This window comes from Carcharodon carcharias, chromosome 8 (assembly GCF_017639515.1).
Source record: "Carcharodon carcharias isolate sCarCar2 chromosome 8, sCarCar2.pri, whole genome shotgun sequence".
Taxonomy (NCBI): Eukaryota; Metazoa; Chordata; class Chondrichthyes; order Lamniformes; family Lamnidae; genus Carcharodon; species Carcharodon carcharias.
This window is the reverse complement of record NC_054474.1, coordinates 99,588,752-99,607,618: the sequence shown is the minus strand read 5'-3', so window position 1 is coordinate 99,607,618 and position 18,867 is coordinate 99,588,752. Positions and strand designations below refer to the sequence as shown.

Here is an 18,867-nt window from a genome sequence, read left to right as displayed (position 1 = left end):
TTACTTGATACAAGATGTATGTTTTTAAAGAGTTCAATGCTTTTTCATATCTTCACAGACCTCAAACTGAATTTTGGCCTATAGAATGTTCTGAAATTTCTTAATCTTATATGCTAACAAACCAAGCTTCTGAGCGTAGTGCCTCATAGTGATAGGCAAACTAAAGCAGATTGGAAATCAAAAAATAACAATTACAGAAAATGGAACAGTTTCATAAAAAGAATTTCTAGTTGTTCAAAGGTGAGCTGCTTTGAACTTAGCTTGGCACATTTCTTAGAGCCACTGAATTCATCCACTAGAATTCTTTACGTAGCCTGTGTGAAATCAATGCCATAGCCCAAATGTGTTAAACTGACAAATACAAATGTTGATTTATCAGCCCTCCTGTGTTCATGCTAGAGTGCAGATCCACAAGCCCTGGTGACCCTGTCATCTGTCCCAGTTGACCATCCTTTCTGTGTGAAGGCAGTGGGCAGCTGAGTCTGCTTCCGTCCTCCACTGATGTCCATGCAGTACTTCCAGACAGAATTTATTGGATAACAAGGGAGAATGGAAAATTTGGCTGATTCCCCTCCAGTTGACCACAATCGGCTAACTCCATACAACTCCACCTGCTCTGTTACACTTTGCCTTTACTAAATGAGCTCTTGAATGTATTTCTTTTTCCAATGGAGCAAGCTGAACTGATGGCTCTGATAGTTTCCCACACCTATGGCTGCATTCGGTATGCCACTTGGAAACTTATGTACAGTCTTTTTCTTTGGCCAGATGAACTTTAATCTTGTTAAGGATATGGGTAGTAGTTCTGCACAGCGCATTGCATTCCAACAGAAACCGATGTGGGCCTTGGTTGCAATTATATACATTTTCATGGAAAGTGAAGCTTCAGTTTTAGCAGTCCCAATTCAGCACTATTGCCTGCACTCCACACTCCTCTCTCAGCTGTCAAAGGAAATAGTATGCAGTTCAGAACATAATTCGTGACAGCTTTTGGCCAAGAACGAATTTTTCATTCCTTGCTGTTGAATTCATTTTCATTGCTGTAACCTGATTAAAATTGTTCCCATATGATAACCTGCCACTCCTGAATTGTGCTGAAACTGGAAAACATCGAAAAAGCTTTGCATTTTGGTTTCTCTGACTGCAAATAGTTGTTCTTCAACTAAGTTAATTCATTAACCAGTGAACCCCAGGAGATGTGATTGGTCAGACATCAGTGCCTTTCATTACCTGGTTTGATGCCTTAAACACTCCTGAACCAGATGGAAGGGCCACTGTAGCGATTCTATTTGGCAAATATGCCAAGTATGGTTGAGCTTCTCCCTATCATAGAGGCAGATGTGGTTACATGTCTGTAGCCTGAGGTTATTCCATGTGTGGTGAACACCATTCAATGTGTTTGTTATCTTTATTGCAAGTTTTTGTGCATTTGCAGTTGTCTTTATAGCACATATTCAAAATCACCACTCACACTATGGAAGCTCCAATGAAAACAGTACACAATAGACAAAGGACTATGCCAGAACATATTGTGCCTTTGGATGAAAAAAAATTATTTTTTCATTCTTGATAATCTGCACACTGAGAATAGGTAAAGCTGATGCAACGTTCTGCAAACCAGGGAAAGGTCAGAGAGAAGTGGAATTGCAAAGGACAAGGTGTTCTTCCATGGGTGACTGTTCCCTTTGATCTTTTAAGTTGCTCTGATGTCATCAGCATGAGGCTTCCCAGCCTTGTAATGGATAATGGAAGCGTTCTGACATTAAAGCAGCAGTTTGTCTTTGCCCCTATTTGGTAACGTTTTTATTGTGTTTTCATTGAAGGCTTGTCCACTTTTATGTCATTTGTTTGTATCATTTCGTAGGTAAAATTAATGGTTAAAACAGTCTCAGGTTTCAAAAACTGCACCAAGTGAAGATGTAAGCTAACCATGGTCAATGCCTTTAATGTTCTTCCAAGTACAATGTGGTATTGTATCACTTTCAACCATGCTTCTCAGCCCATGCCTTTTGGAAAGAGCCTCGTGCAGCTCGGTTTTCATTACAAACTCACTACGTTTCACAGGACTTGTTGGTCAGACCAGCGTAGTATTGGTCTTGAAGAGACTAGGTCTTTGACATCGATTGTCTCTTACATTTTGAGCCAGCCGTCTATTTCTTGCAGTGATATGATAACTTACATTTATATAGCACCTTTAACAGTAAATAGCCCTAAGGTGCTTCACAGGAGCATTATCAAAGAACAAAATGACACTGAGCTGCATAAGGAGATATTAAGTTAGATTTATTTTTAAAATTTGGGTTAAAGAACTAGGTTTTAAGGAGAGTCTTAATGGAGGATAGCGAGTGAAAGGTTTAGGGAGGCAATTCCAGAGCTTAGGATTTGGCACCTTAAACCAAGACTGCCAAAAGATGAACAATGAAAATAGAGGATGCCCAAAAGACTAGAGTTAGAGGAGTGCACAGATCTTGAAGGGTTATAGGAGGGGGGGGAGATCATTTTTGTTGATCAGGAAAGGAAGGATTATGTTTGTACTATTTTGTGGCCCCCTAAAGGTTTAGCAGTATCTCTCTGATAGGAATCAGATTCCTAAGCAGACTTCTTAAAGAAATAAAGTTCCAGTTGACAACATTGCTTCAATTTGATCAGGCAATTTACTGAGAGAGGGTAGCCTCGTACAAGTCATGAGCTTACTTTGATGCAGACAAGTGGCTCCATGAATGATTCAGACTCCAGGGTTGTAAATACCAGTGCACAGTGTTCTCTTTTGGTCTTCCTTTACTTTCAGGTGCTCACAATCATGTCTGTTGATGCAGCCAAATATTGCAGGACCCTCTTCATACACACAGTCTAGAGGCATGGCTTACGTGACAGTCCAGTCAGTGTTGTCATATTCTACCAGCTCAGGGTTCTTGTCAACACAAAAACCTCAACTTGAGCCAAGTGAAAACTTTCGTCGACGTCCTTTTGGAGACATAGCCAATAAAGGGCTACACTGCCAGCAGTTTTCCATATTTCTGGAGTTTGCCCTACGTAAAGAAAAAGATTGGATAACAGCAGTTACTTGTGGAACACCCAATATAAGATTTGTTAGTGAGAATTCCCTGCACATAAACCAACTTTACTATTGCTTTCCTCATAATTCTCTCCTTATTGTTCAATAAGCCTCAGGCCGAGATCTGAGGTTTGAGGAATAAAATGGTCTTTAGGATATTTATCTGCAAACAGGAAGCTCTTTTTCTGTCTCCTGCTTCCTGTATGGTGGAGAATGCACGATGAGCAGGAAAATGATATCCAGAGCTTAGGAAGCACAGGAGCCTGCCTGGCACACCACATCTAAGCTTCGAGATAAAGTTAATTTGTGGTCCAATTTCAATCTCTTCCTGACTATTTTTGGCAGATAATGCAACCGTTTCTCAGAACAACCTGAGCAGAGCCCCCTCTTGTCCTTTGCATTATTGGTAACCCTGTCTCCAGACATAGACTTTTCCAGGTTGCTAATAGAATGTATTTTCCAAGCCACAATCTTAACCACAAGTTTCACCTCTCTCAAAGTTGAAGCAGGCTCCATTTGACATCCCTCCCAAAACTACCATGGAAAACTTAGACATTTCTCCAAGACCATCCTGCTTTGAGTCTTTACTTAAAGACCTGAGCCACACAGAGCTGTAGGGCTCCTCCTGAGGGCCATCTTGTGCTGCCTGTAATAAGTGCTAAAATGAAGAAAGGCAAACTGCACATCATTGACCTGAGGCCTTCTCCAAGCACTGAGCCTGCCCCCTCTTTGCCATTGCTTACAAGATTAACAATATGGTCCCTTATAAAAATAAACTTCAATTTATTTTAAAATCTCACTGCTGAAACACTGGGACAGTATTTTCTCTCTCTTTGAGTATATTCTTTAGGATATGGATTCTTGCCCAATTAACTACCAGCCAAAAATAAGTTCAAAGGATAAAGCATAGCCAATAAAAATAATAGTAAAAGGCATTATTTTATCACAGGCCTGCAAAAATGTAGTTCTTATCCCACCTTGCATCTCGACTTTGATCTTTTAGTGCAGAATTTCATAGCCAGCAATAAATGAGTACATTTTCCATCGCATCATCTTCAAAGCTGATCTAGTGCCAGGCTGGCCATTATAGCATAGGCCTTAACAGTTGCATTCATAAGTGGGTAAGGAGAGGGCTGGGTTTGTCTGCTAGCAGTGTGCAGATAGTACAGGTAGTGTCTGCAGTGTTACCACAGACTTGTTAATTCCACTTGGGGGATGATTTCAGTCAAATTTCATGATTTTGAAAAGCCCTTATTCTCTTAAAAGTTGCACTTGGAGCCGTATTAATGAGCGCTGTTGGCCCTTTTGAAATGTTAGAGGCAAGGGCAGTTCACTGAAGCGGCACCAATACATTTGCTGAATAAAATAGTCAAGTCTTGGACTGTTCAAAATATGGAATGATTCACAAAAGCAATGTTTCACAAATTGAAGACTCAACTGTGTGGACTGCTTTCTTTTACCTTAGAATAGATCAAAGCTTCCAGGTGGTAAAGAGAGAGCTTACATTTTTATATTACCTTTCAAAGGTCAGCTATGGGCCTCTAAGCCAGAAGGTTGTGGGTTCAAGCCCCACTTCAGAGACTTAAGCATATAATTTAAGTGACACTCCAGCACAGTACTGAGGGAGTGCTGCATTGTTGGGAGGTGCTGTGCTTGGATGAGAGGTTAAACGTGATGCCGTCTGTCTTCTCAGGTAGACGTAAAAGATCCTATGACACTATTTGAAGATGAGAAAGGGGAGTTTTTCCAGTGTCCTGCCTGATATTTGTCCCTCAACTAACATTCGCTGAAACCGATGGTAGTTATTCTCACATGGCAGTTTGAGAGAGCTTGTTGTTCACAAATTAGCTGCTTTGTTTTTTGAGTTAAACCAATGACTACCCTTCAAAAGTATTTAATTGGCTTTCATGTACTTTGGAATGTCCTCCAGTCATGAAAAGCGCTCTAAAAATGCAAGTCTTTCAGGAAATCTCCAAGTGCCTTACAGCAGATAAAATAGTTTTAAAGTGTAGTCACTGTTGTAGGAAACATGGCAGCCAAATTGCACACAGCAAGCTCCCACAAGCAGCGTTAAGATAATGAGTGGATAATTTGTTTTTGTGATGTCGATTGAGGGAAAAAACATCTTTAAAAAGTGCACTGGCATCTTTCCTGAGGTGTCAGATGGTCTCGGTGCAGCACCTCCTCTGAAAGACAGCAGCTCTGATAGCGCAGCACTCCTTCAGTACTGCACTGAAGTATCAGCCTAGGATATGTGACCAAGTATCGAGTGGGATTTGAGCCCACAACATTTGAGTCAGGCAAAAATGCTAATGCTGAAATGTTGCTGAGGGTACAGGTATGAAGGCATTAGTTGTTAGTGTTGTACTGTTCGGAAGAGGTTGGTATTTCTGGGATGTTATTAATATAATTGTTGGACTTCACTTTTATGGGCATCAGCTGACGTTCTGGATGTGCAAATCTCAGCAACAATTGGTTAGAAATTTTACTGTATGGGGCACCCAATCTGACACGTTTCCATTAGGAGGCCCCTGAAGTTTGGAAGCCTTGGCTGAGTTCCACCTTTTCCCTCCTTCCCACCCCCCATTTTTTTTTAACCTAGTGCAAGGAAATGGTCTGAGGCATCCCTACTGCTACCCTGGCTGCGAATAGTTGGGACCAGGGTCTTTTCAACTCTGTGCAGTTCATTACCAGGTCATACATTTGCCAGCTGAGCTAATAGGGAGTTCTCAAACCATGAATTTATAAAGAGACCCACCTGGAGGATGTAACCTTTTGTGGTTTTGTGTTGTACGCAACCTCCAGTGCCGTGAATGAGGGATGTCAGTGTTAGTGGCAGCTGTATTTGAAAATGGTGAAGGTGTAAAACTACACAGGGTTTCATCTGTCAGCAAACAGAAAGGTTCTTTGTTCACTGTGTGAGTTCTGGGATGAATTTTTAAAAGAAAACCTTGAGAGGAGTTGACGTTCTGATACAAGGATCATGTGCCCTTGTTTCAATGCTCTCAGCCAGCCTGCTGCTCATCCATTCAGCCCTAACTCCTAAGCTGGCAAAAGACCTCAACATCAAAATCATCAATTAGGAAACTTGAATTTAGGAACGTGGCATTCCAGATGTATTAGATCTGGGAAAAGAAATCTTTTTTTCTAAAAGAGCACTCCTCATTTATCAGCTTGATGCACTAATACTGGCTATTTGAAGCAGCTGGGAACAGTGTGTGTGGGACCCTGAATACCTCAGGCCCAAACTATTTTGTTTAGTATTAGTTTTCATTTATTACAAATTTCAAAATTTGCAGTTGGCTATGTTTTTGGTTTGAATAAGTTCAAAACATTTTGCTTGCTGAAGCTAGTTTCTGTTGTTACTTATAAGCAGTTTGTGTGGTTAGTGCCCCAGGCTTCCTAAACATGGTATATCATAGTTCCCCCTCTTGCTCTCTTGCCCTTTACACTCAGCCCCAAACACTCTGCATAGAACTGGCACAGCCCATTTGCTCCATCGACAGCAGCTTGTCTATAGTGCCTTTAACGTAGTAAAACATCCCACAGTGCTTCACTGGAGCATCATCAAACAAAATTCACACCAAGCCACATATTAGAGCAGATGCTTGGTCAAAGAGGTAGGTTGGGACCCAGGCAGCTGAAGGTACGGCTGAAAAAGGTAGAGTGATTAAAATCAGGGATAAGCAAAGGGCTGAAATTAGAGGAGCATGGAGATGGTAGGGTTGTAGAACAGGAGGAGGCTAGAGATGGAAAATGGGAAAGACCTTGGAGGGATTTGAAAACAAGGGATGAGAATTTTAAAATAGAGGCACTAAGTGGGAACCAATGTAGGTCAGCATGTATTTGGTTGATGGGTGAACAAGATCCAGTGTGCTTAGGATATTGGTAGTCAGGAGTTTTGGACATGGTCAAGTTTATGAAGGGTGGAGGACGGAAACCAGCCAGGAGAGCATTGGTATATTCAAGTCTAGAGTTAATAGGCATAGCTGAGGGCTTCAGTGGGAGATGAGATGAGCTAGGACAGAGATTGATGATGCTACATAGGTGAAAGTAGACAGCACATGTGATAACACATATGTAGTCAGAAGCTCATCTCAAGGTCAGATGTGACCCCAAGATTCGAATGTCTGTTTCAGTCTCAGACGGTGACTAGGGAGAAGGATGGAGTTGGTGGCAAGAGAACAGTGTTTGTTACAGGGACCAAAGACAGTGGCTTCAGTCTTAATATTTAGTTGGTGGAAATTTCTGGTTATCCAGTATTTGATGTTGGACAAAGAGTGATGAATCAAGGATTGAGAGAGATGTTGGTGAGATGGAACTGGGTGTTGTCAGTGCACATGTGGAGCTTGATGTCATGTATTTGGATGATGTCACCAAGGAGCAACATGTGGGTGAGGAATAGGGGGTCAAGGAGAGACTTTTGGGACACCAGAGCTAACGATGCCGGGAGTAGGAAGAGAAGCCATTACAAGTAATACTCTGGCTACTGCTGGATAAATAGAAATGGAAGCAGGCGAGTGCAGTCCCTCCCAGCTGGATGATGGTGGAGAGGAACTAGAGAAGGATGATGTGGTCAATCTGTCAAAAACTGTAGTCAGGCCACGAAGAACAAGGCATAGTTTAATACAGTCACATAGGATGTCATTTGTGACTTGGGAGGCTATTTCATTGCAGTGATGAGTGAATCCTGATGGGTTCAAAAATAGAGCAGCAGGAAAGCCGAAAACAGATTTGAGGCAACAGCGCGTTCAAGGGCTTTGGAGAGGAAAGTGAGATTGGAGATGGGGCGATAGTTTATAAGGACAAGGTGGGTTGAGGGGGTGATGGTTGAAGGGGAGGAGGACAGTAACTGAAGGGAGGGAGCTGTTAATAACTAATATTGAGGTCAGGATGGTTAGCAGTTCATGGGAGAAGGGTCAAGGGAGTAGGAGGTGAGTCTGGGAGGGAATAAGGGTGGATAAGAGAGAAAATTGAGAAATTTGATGATTCAGCAGCTACAGTGGGGGAATCTTATGGGTGCTGAGGATATTTATGTTCAGCTTTGCTTTGGGGTAGAGGTTGTGGCAACTTCACACCAGTACTACATTGTAAATGGAGAGTGATTCTGCAGTGTGAGTGGAATGGGACTTCTGGTGGCAACAGTCTCAAACAACTTCCAAAAGAGTAGAAATATAAAATTTCATTGTAAGCCTGAGAGAGCAAAGATGCTACTGTCTCCACTCTCTAAACATTTGGGTCATGTATCTAAGGCAAGTACAGGGTTCTCTGCTAATCAGGCAGCAACCAATCATCAAGATAAAAGCAAAATACTGCAGATGCTGGAAATCGAAAATAAAAACACAAAATGTTAGAAAAACTCAGCAGGCCTGGTAGCACCTGTGGAGAGAGAAACAGAGTTATTGTATGACTGTTTCTCTCTCCATAGATGCTGCCAGACCTGCTGAGTTTTTCTATCGTTTTCTGTTGTCTCAGCAACCAATCATCTGTGGGTTTGTTTCCAGGCAGAGAACGTAGTTCAATCTTCTGAAAGATGTAAGCATTTGGTGATATATCCCCTAACTTCCTGTAAATAAGTACAGAGACTAGGGTTTTCTTGGCTCCCAGAATGTTTACCCAGTGTACTCTGCTTCATAAGAGATCTGAGGTCTGCTTACAGGAAATATGCCCACTGCTGAATCCAAAAACATAGCAGGATCTTTTAACTTCCCCTGATCATCTGACCATGCAGAGCTCCTACATTCCAAACTAAAGTGTTAGCCTAGATTATGGAACTTGAACCCTCTCGACTTGGGCACTTAGGGATGAGCAGCAAATATTGGCCTTGTCGGCGACACTGACACCCCATGAAAGAATACAAACAAACACTGGGAGTCTTACCAGGTGACTGTGGGCTGACACCTCAATTTATCATGTATATACCTGTGTTAATATGATTTTAACTGCACAAATCCAGCCAACTGTGTGGAATAAAACAGTGCAGCAATTCTCTTTTAGGAATTCCATTGAATTTAATGCTGTTATAGTTCCTGTTAGCGATTTTGGGATATAGGATGGGGAGTGGAGATGCTGGTCAGGAGAATCTCTGCTGGGGAGAATTAAGAAATTTGAGTGTTACAATTTGTGCAAAGTGAAAGTGGCGCACCCATGTTCGCATATCTCCATCCATCATACTTATCAGATTGTCCAAACAGGGCCTATGGCATGTCCAATCCATTCGCTACACTATTTCACAAAGACCAATACAACTATGTGGGTGTATGGGACCGCACAGATGCACCCTTGCTCACATGCTCATTTGTGTATGCTTTCGCACACTTGCTCGTGAACATACTGTGCAGTGCTTTTGACTTCGACCTCATAAACACACTGCTTTGTACATTAAACACGTTGGTTTTTTTATAGACCTGCAATTATTTGAAATAGAGAGACTTGCGCCTTTCACAAATTCAAGACATCCCAAAGTGCTATGCAGCCAATGAAGTACTTTTTGAAGCCTAGCCACTGTTGTAATGTAGCAAAAACAATAGCCTGTCTGTGCACAGCAAGATCCCACAAACAGCAATGTGAAAGTGACCAGATAATTTGTTTTTGTGTTGTTGAACGAGAGATAAATATTGGCCAGCACGCCTGGGAGAACTCGCAAGCTCTTCTTCCAAATACTATCATGGGATCTTTTACATCCACCTGAAAGGGCGAATGGGAACTCAATTTGTCTCATCTGAAAGACAGCATCTCTGACAATGCAGCACTCACTCAGTGTGACACTGGAGTGCCCAGTTAGATTTTGCACTCGGGAATGGAAAGAAATAAAACATGGGGAGAGGGGTTGATCAATTGAAACCAAATACTCACAATCTGTACTTATGTTTGTTCCACAGGGGCTGGAATTACTACTGGATATTGGCTATATGGAGCCTGAAGATGACTATGCTCAAAGAGCCATGTTTAGTTGTGGTGACCTGGTTTCTGTGGATGTGGATAGATTGAAGCCAGCAAGCTATCAGTACAGTACATTATGCGTTCCCCCCCTCATCCCCCCCACCAACACCCCAAGAATCTATCTCTCTTGCTCGCACACTCTTCCCCTGCCCCATCGCGTGCTCTCCCCCTGCCCCATCGTGCGCTCTCCCCCTCTCTCTGCCCCTGTGTTTCCTTTACTCAGAGGATTCTGAAATGACATTTACAGCAGAACTTGCATTTGAGGAGCCTAGCCATCTGCCATACTATGTACAGAAAAGAAGAGCAGTCTCTGTTTCCCAAAGCTAAGTGTTTCACAAATGGGTTCTTCTAAATGGACAGGCTGCCAAACCTTTGATTGGAGGAAGGATTTGGCTCATTCAGTATCGCTTTGCACTTTGCCCTGAGGAAAGGGGATGAAGAAGTCATTTTGTTGGGACATTTGTTTCTTTGTTTAGGTGCCATATTATTCCAGAACAACAAGCAGAATTTCTCAAAGCTTTGGTATGTATTAGGAAGCATCATTCTCTCAAAACCTGTGAAGAGGCCTCTCAGTTTGGTTGCCTTTCTCACTTTCATTCAGATTACAAATGGATGCACGTTCTATACAAGGAAACAGTGCATTGAATGAATTCCTAAAGTTTGAGCTTTTTGGAAAAGGGGGTTTCTTTTTTAATATATATACATATATATATATATATATATATAAAATATTTATATATATATATACAAATATATATATTATTAACAGTAAATAGAAGTGTTAGCTGCTTATATACAAAGATTACATGCAATTCGAGCTGTGTCGAATGTAGCTAGTTGTATATAACGTCGTGTGTTGATTGTATAGTAACCTATTTGAACCTTCTCATGGGATTTTTGTTTTCTTTCCCCAAATGTTCTTGAAACTAATGGAGGGCTATATTGCACTAACTGTGAAAAGCATGTATTTATGCATAATTGCTGTGTCCCTTCCCCTTTCAAACCAATGTCACTACTGTGATTTAAAGCAAAATGCATTCTCATCCCAGGTCATTAACATTACTTCTCTGATCCTTTCAAAGATTTTTTTAAAGCAGAATAGCCCTGTTGAAATTTTAATTTATGTAACACAGCCAGTGAATTTTGAAGACAACTTGATTTAATAAGAGAGGCTGTTTCTGGGGAACCCCCCCCACCCACCTATTGGTATATAGTTAGGTGCAGTTCTTGGCCCAATTATTTGTTGAATAACTTGTGTTTTTGTACATATTCCATATCCTTGTGTTTTAACCAGACGTGGTCATCTGCTACCTATCTGCCAAGACAAGCTTCAGATTATATAGAAATGTTTCTTCCTCTTCCCCACATCCTTCAAACAAAAAGAAACATGATTTACTGGAGCACACATTTTGTAAAAGTGAAAGCTTTGTTTTAAGACATCTCAACTAACAGTATCTTTGCACAAGCAGTTACCTGTAAGTATTGCCTCTATGGTTTATGTGTATATCGAAAACTGGCATCTAGGATATAACATTGTCACAGCCAAAGCTGAGATTCTGTAGTGTGTTTTTTCTCTATCCCTCCCCCTGAGAAAGGGGTTCAGCTGCTTGTGTTTTACACGTTGAGACACAAGGCATGCAGTCACACAGAGTTGGTGTCTTCTTTGTGTTTAGGTGTATATTTTGTAATGCTTTAATTTAAAGACCTGTTTAAAAGTCCTGTGCCCAGTATGTCACTGCAAAGGAATTTTTTCAGTTGTCAGCTGCAGAACCATGTAGCAGGAATGCGAGGATCTGAGGATTAAGGAGCTCTTTTGACATTGGCTGTACTCTGCGAGTATGCTTACTGCTCACAGCTGTGGACCCTATTAAGGGACAGTACGACTGCTCTGGAAGCGCTGGGATGCGATGATTATATCATGTAATTATGTTTGAAACCTCTGAACCCTGCCTACTTTCCAGTGGAAATAAGTACGTGTGTCTCGACAGTTCATAAAGACTGTTATAAATGTACAGAAAATTGTTTATCAGTTTAAGCTTTTAACGTGGAATGTGCTTAATAAATTACTTCAGTTACAAAATATGAAGCCTGTTGTAGATCATCACTTAAGACATAGCCTGGGCACTCAGGGTGACAAACGTGGGCACAGTAGTCTGTGTGTTTCATAAGGCAGAAAGCATGCAAGCGCTCTGGTGATGTGCTGGCACTCTCCCTCTCAGTTGCATGTTGTCAGTAATACAGAAGAAGTATAAAGATTAAAGTATTAAATAAAACTCTGACTTTTATTCCTTTGAGTAAAGATGATTAAGAAATGATCTAATTAAGGTATTGAAGGTGATTAAAGCAGTCAGTAGGATAGACAGAGAGAAACTATTTCCTCTGGGGAAATCCAGAACCATGTGTACTGCATAACCTTAAAATTTGAGCAGGCCCATTTGGGGGTAGTGTCCGGAAACACTTTTTACACAAAGGGGAATGGAAATCTGGAAAACACTGATCAAAATATTTTTGTTAGGAAACGATTTTGGAGATTATGGAACCAGGAAGGACAAAGATACAGATCAGCCAAGATCTGATTGAATGGTTGAAACAAGCTTGAAGGGCTGAATGATTGCAGTCCTCAACTTGAATCTTTTACTGTACATCTGAGAGTAGACCATCCAGCTACTATCCAAGGCAATGGAAAGTTCTTGTGCTAATATGGGTGAAAATCCCAATTGTAAGGAACCTGTGTGCATTGAATTATAGTGAGCTTTGTCCAATTCCTTGCTCAGACTAACATGGCAAATTGAAGACTTCAGGCACTTTTTCGAGGTTGGCAGTTTCGGGGCTGTGTTAGAGGGAACTTCACTCTGTATCTAATCCCGTGCTCGACCTGTCCTGGGAGTGTTTGATGGGACAGTGTAGAGGGAGCTTTACTTTGTATCTAACCTCGTGCTGTTCCTGCCCTGGGAGTTTTTGATGGGACAGTGTAGAGGGAGCTTTACTTTGTATCTAACCTCGTGCTGTTCCTGCCCTGGGAGTTTTTGACAGGACAGTGTAGAGGGAGCTTTACTCTGTATCTAATCTCGTGCTGTTCTTACCCTGGGAGTGTTTGAGAGTTTATGCTGAATGTCTCAGTGGAAAATACGTGATTCTCTGTACAAGAATTCAGGCTTCTAAAACAGCAGTTGACATGTTCTTGCACTGGATGATCAAGTTCTAAAAGGCTTTCCAATTCATTGAGCATTATTGGAAAGAGAAGAGTTAACATTTCAGCCATAAGCCTTCATGATGACCACAGCTGGTGAAGTTGTCTCTTGGCTTTTGGATGCTGGTGAACTGTGATGTATTTCCAACATTCCCTATTTTTTCTTTTAAATTTCAAGTCACTGGCATTCACAGTTTTCACTTTATCTCCATGAAAACGCTTGTGAGTTGAAATAATAAGTTCTTGAGATTTTTTAAAGACTCAGGTTAATCGGGGCCGAGTTGGAAAGGATGTGTCTGGGGCCAACATTAGGCAAGTTCCAAAAGCTGCTATCCATTATCAGCCTATCTTGGCTGTGGTCTATGCATCATCTGTTCAGTGACTTTTGGTCCAGTGAGTAATTTGATGAGGAGTTGGGCCTTGATCTATCAGCAATGAGAGGCCTGCAACTTACTAAAGATGCATCTGAGACTGTCAGAATTCAGCAGCATGACCAAGGGTCACGAGGACAGATCAATAGCTCCACGGGGCCCAATTCATGGTCTTTCAACAGCTGAGAGAAATTCCAACTCAGTCACTGTGCTTCACCACAAATTTCAGGGTCATTCCAGAACCAAAGCCAACATTTAAAATAAAATAGTTTGCTCAAACCCATTCCAATCCATTGTATAAATTTAGGGTTTTACGCTAGATATTTTTTCATGTGTTGCTACCCACTTGCATTCCCAATGTTCTGGTATCACGTAATTATTGGTTGCAGTGTGTGCTATTTACAGGATAAAGCAACTCTAAGGCTGCTTCAGTAATGCCTTCCGAACTCGCAACATTCATCACCTGGAGGGACAAGGGCAATAGGTGCTTGAGACTCCATCATCACCACTAAGTTCCTGAGCACCTGGCTTGAGCATATATCACTGTTCCTTAATTGCCGTTTGGTCAAAATGGAAAACTCCACTTAACAACCCTTTGGGAATACTTTTGCTGCTGCAATTTGCATTTCCCTAACACCTTTTACATAGCCCTATGAAGCAGCTTGGGTCATTTCCAAAGATAATTTGATATTCAACCCTATAAGAAGAACAGAAGATGGGTGACCAAAAGCTTGATCAAAGTGGCAGGTTATAAGGACCGTCATAAGAGGAGAGAGCTCTGGGGAAATAAATTCCAAAGCTTGGGCCCAGGCAGCTGAAGACACAGCCACCAATAATGGAGCAGGGATTCACACGGCCAGATTGGGAGGGACACAACTGTTGGGCTGTTGTAGAGAAGGAGGTCGTTACAGAGTTGAAAAGTGGCAAGGCCTATGGAGGAATTTGAACACGTGAATTTTTAATTATTTTTAAAAACTTAAAAACCACACACTGCAGCGGTACAAAAAAGTTCACTTTCTCAAAGACAACTAGGGATGGGCAATAAATGCCAGCCTTGCCAGCAAGACCCACATCCTGTGAATTATTTTAAAAGGAGACGGTTTGAAAAGAGAACTCTTATTCCAGCTTATTGGAATGTATCACATGCCACACATGATCTCTTCATCCTCATCTGAGTCATCTGCAAACTTTGGAATGATGCCCAGTATACCCAAGTCCAATGATTCAAGATGGAGGGTGTTGCCTCCTGCTGGAGGAGGAGATATGTGATACCACCCCCACCTAACCAGCATGTAACACAGCTCTGGATACATTCCTGTCAGTAAGTAATGTATGGCTTCTGGCTGATGAGGGAGAAACACTTAGGGACATGGGCACTTCCTGAAGGAGTAGGTAATGATCAGATAATCATCTCTCTCCACCCCATCTAGAAGCAAACATATTCCCATGAAAGTAGACTGGGATGATCTGGGAGAGCCACACACCCCCATGGCACCCCAGAGATGGCATAGCACCCAAGCCAGCACTGTACCATGCAGTACTCTTGCAGCCATTTTTTCTACTTGACTCCTTCCTCAATTCTGAAATAATATAGATCATCCAACTATGGACTACTATCACCAACAGTAGTGGATCAACTCATTGTACACCGTGCTAAGAACATAGCAAGAGGAGGCCATTTAGGGCCTCAAGCTCTTCTGCCACTCAATGCAATCATGGCTAATGTGCAACCTAACTCCCATCTGCCCACTTTTTCCCCATATTACTAAATACCTTGGATATCAAAAATCTATGAACTTTATTTTTAAAATTAACAATTGATCTCGCATCAATTTTCATTTGAGATAGTGTTCCAAATTTAACGTACCTTTTTTTGTTCGGTCCTGCTTTTTAGATTGTACTACTCCACCCCCAAACCCCAACCATGCCCCAAACTAGGGGAAATATTTTCTCTCTATCTTTTCACCTTAATATCTTGAAAACTTTGATCAAATCACATGTTAATCTTCTATATTCCAGAGAATACAGCAGTAGGTTTGTTTTCCAGTCCCTGTAATTTAACCTGTAAGTTAAATCATAACTTGTAGTATTTGAGGGGGGGCGGGGTGGTTGGTGGATAGTGAAAGACCTACATTCAACCCCTTGCAAAATGGATATTAAGATAGTTGAGTGATTGCACCACTGTAAAATATTCTAGATTCAGGTAAAAACTGAAAACAAAATACTGCCGATGCTGGAAATCTGAAATAAAAACAAAAATGCTGGAAAAACGCAGCAGGTCTGGCAGTTTCTATGGAGGGAGCAACAGAGTTAACGTTTTGCGTCTGTATGACCCTCCAGCTTTGAAGAAGTCATTCAGACTTGAAATGTTAATTAGATTTAGGTGGTAAGGCTGAAATTGATGAGGTGAGACTGGGCAAATCCATTATTGGATAAAACAATAGAAGATCAGTGGGAAATGTTCAAAAATGAATCTTGTGATGCGGAATCCATTTATACCCCTAAGGAACAAGAACTCTGTCAGAAAAGGCAACTATGGGCGACTAAAGAGTTAAGAAACAGAAGAAAAGTGGAAAAAAAACATAAGAATGAAAATAGCACCAATCCTGACAAATGGGAACTGCAAAAAGTAACGATACACATGGTAAAAGCTGCAGAAAGAAACTTGTAAGGTATGTCAGGATTGACACAAACATTTTTACAATTACATTTGGAGAAACGAGGGTGTCAGGAGCAACGTGGACCCTTCACAACTGATGGTGGTGAAATTACAATGAAAATAAGGAATGGCAGACATTCTGAATGACCTTGTATACAGTGTTTACAGATGAGGAAGAGGTCAGCATGCTGAAATCCCATGGGAACTAATATTGAATCAGGGACTTGACAAAATTAGTGTAACTAAAATAGCAGTAATGGAGCAATGCATGGCACTAAAGAGTGACAAATCTCCAGAACTTTCCATCTCAAGGTTTCAAAGGAAGGAGGTATGTACGTTCCTTTAGATTGCAAAATTGCAGATGTCAATCTTATTCGAAAAAAGGTGAGAGTAACCAGGGAATTTTTGCTGGAAAATTACTGGAGTCCATAATTAAGGATAGGGTGACTAAACACCTTGAAAATGTTCAGATGATCAAAGAGGTCCAGCCTGGATTTGGAACAAATCTGATTGATTGATTGAGTTTTTTAAAGAGGTGATTGAAGTAGTGATCAGGGAAATGTCAATGGATGTTATTTATATGAACTTCCTGAAGGCTTTTGATAAAGTCCCTCATCAAAGACTGTCAGCAAAAGTTGAAGCTCATGGAATTGAAGGAATATTACTGACTCAGCTAGGAAACTGGCTGAGCGGATGGACAGTTGGGGATAATGAACAGGCATTCTAATTGGCAAAGAGATTTTTCACTATTCAACTATTCACCCTATTTATTAGATGATGGAATAGAGAGTTTTTATCTTTTTGTTTTTATCTTGCCGCTTATCCAAACTTGCCAATGAAACAAAGATAGTTGGCATTGTAACACATGATGAAAGTATATAATTATGAAGAGATATTAATAGACTAAGTGAATGGGCAAAACTGTGGTGACTGGATTTCACTGAGGGCAGATATGAGGTATATCTTAAGTCTCTATCCACAGGTCCTTTGGGTTAAATGTTCCAAGGCATTATCTGGAAGCACAGGCTCAGCTTCCCGTGTGCCAGTAATCCCTCACTCTATCCCTTTCCCTTCTCTTCCTTCTCTCTGATCACAAAGCAGTTGAGGTCTTGACGGTGCTGAAAGGCTTGAAACCATGACATCTTGACTAAGAAACCAGAGTGCTATCAACTGAGCTGAACGAACAGTTTCACAAAAGACTAAGAACTTCAACTGTACCCCATCAGTATTACATGGTACCAAAGAAAGAAAAACATGGATTTATAAAGGCCATCACAAAGCACTTTACAACAAATTAAGTACTTTTGAAGTGTAGTCACTATTGTCATGTAGGAAAAGCAGCTGCTAATTTACACACAAGCTCTCACATTAATGAGTTAATGACCAGATTGTCATCATTGGACTTTTGTCAGATTGTTGTAAAAACCCATCTGGTTCATTAAGGAAATCTGCCATCCTTACCTGGTCTGGTCTACATGTGACTCCAGACCAACAACAATGTGGTTGACTCTAAATTGCCCTCTGAAATGGCCCAGCAAGCCACTCCGTTATAGCAAACCAGTAAAAAGCCTAAAAGGAATGGACCGAATAGGCCACCCGGGATCGACCTAGGCACCGGAAATATCAACTTCAAACTCTGTCCTGTCGACCCTGCAAAGCCTTCCTTACGAACATCTGGGGGCAAGTGCCAAAGTTGGTAGAGCAGTCTCACAAACTAGTCAAGCAACAGCCTCATGGAATCAAACCTTACAGATAATGTCCCAAACACCATCCCTGGGTATGTCCTGTCCCACCGGCAGAACAGATCCAGCAGAGGTGGTAGTACAGTGGTATACAGTCGAAAGGGAGTTGCCCTGGGAGCTCTCAACATTGACTCCAGACCACATGAAGTCTCATGGCATCAGGTCAAACATGGGCAAGGAAACCTCCTGCTGATTACCATGTACCACCCTCCCTCAGCTGATGAATCAGTGCTCCTCCATGTTGAACATCACTTGGAAGAAGCACTGAGAGTGGCAAGGTTGCAGAATGTACTCTGGGTGGGGGACTTCAATGTCCATCACCAAGAGTGGCTCGGTAGCACCACTACTGACTGAGCTGGCTGAGTCCTAAATGACATAGCTGCCAGACTGGGTCTGCGGCAGGTGGTGAGGGAACCAGCAAGATGGAAATATGTACTTCATCGTCAGCAACCTGCCTGTCGCACATGCATCTGTCCATGACAGTAGGAGTGACCACCACACAGTCGTTATGGAGATGAAGCCCTGCCTTCACATTGAGGACACCCTCCATCGTGTTGTGTGCACTACCACCGTGCTAAATGGGATAGGTTTTGAACAGATCTAGCAACTCATGACTGGGTACCCATGAGGTGATGTGGGCCATCAGCAGCAGCAGAATTGTACTCCAACACAATCTGTAACCTCATGGCCCGGTATATCCTCCAATCTACCATTATCATCAAGCCAGGGGATCAACCCTGGTTCAATGAAGAGTGCAGGAGGGCATGCCTGGAGCAGCACCAGGCATACCTAAAAATGAAGTGTGAACCTGGTGAAGATATAACATTGGAATACTTGTGTGCCAAACAGCATGAGCAGCAAATGACAGATAGAGTTAAGAGATCCCACAACCAATGGATCAGATCTAA

At 41.7% G+C, this 18,867-nt stretch overlaps 1 protein-coding gene across 2 annotated transcripts in view; it reads left to right on the top strand.

The window, feature by feature from the left end:
* The window catches only part of LOC121281130 (F-box/WD repeat-containing protein 11), a 170,254-nt gene extending 158,175 nt beyond the window's left edge, over positions 1 to 12,079 (top strand). For both annotated transcript variants that reach the window (XM_041193837.1, XM_041193836.1), the window contains one exon: positions 9,937 to 12,079. The gene's annotated coding sequence lies outside the window, so the exon portion shown is untranslated. The remainder of the gene's footprint in view (positions 1 to 9,936) is intronic.
* Positions 12,080 to 18,867: the final 6,788 nt, after the last annotated feature.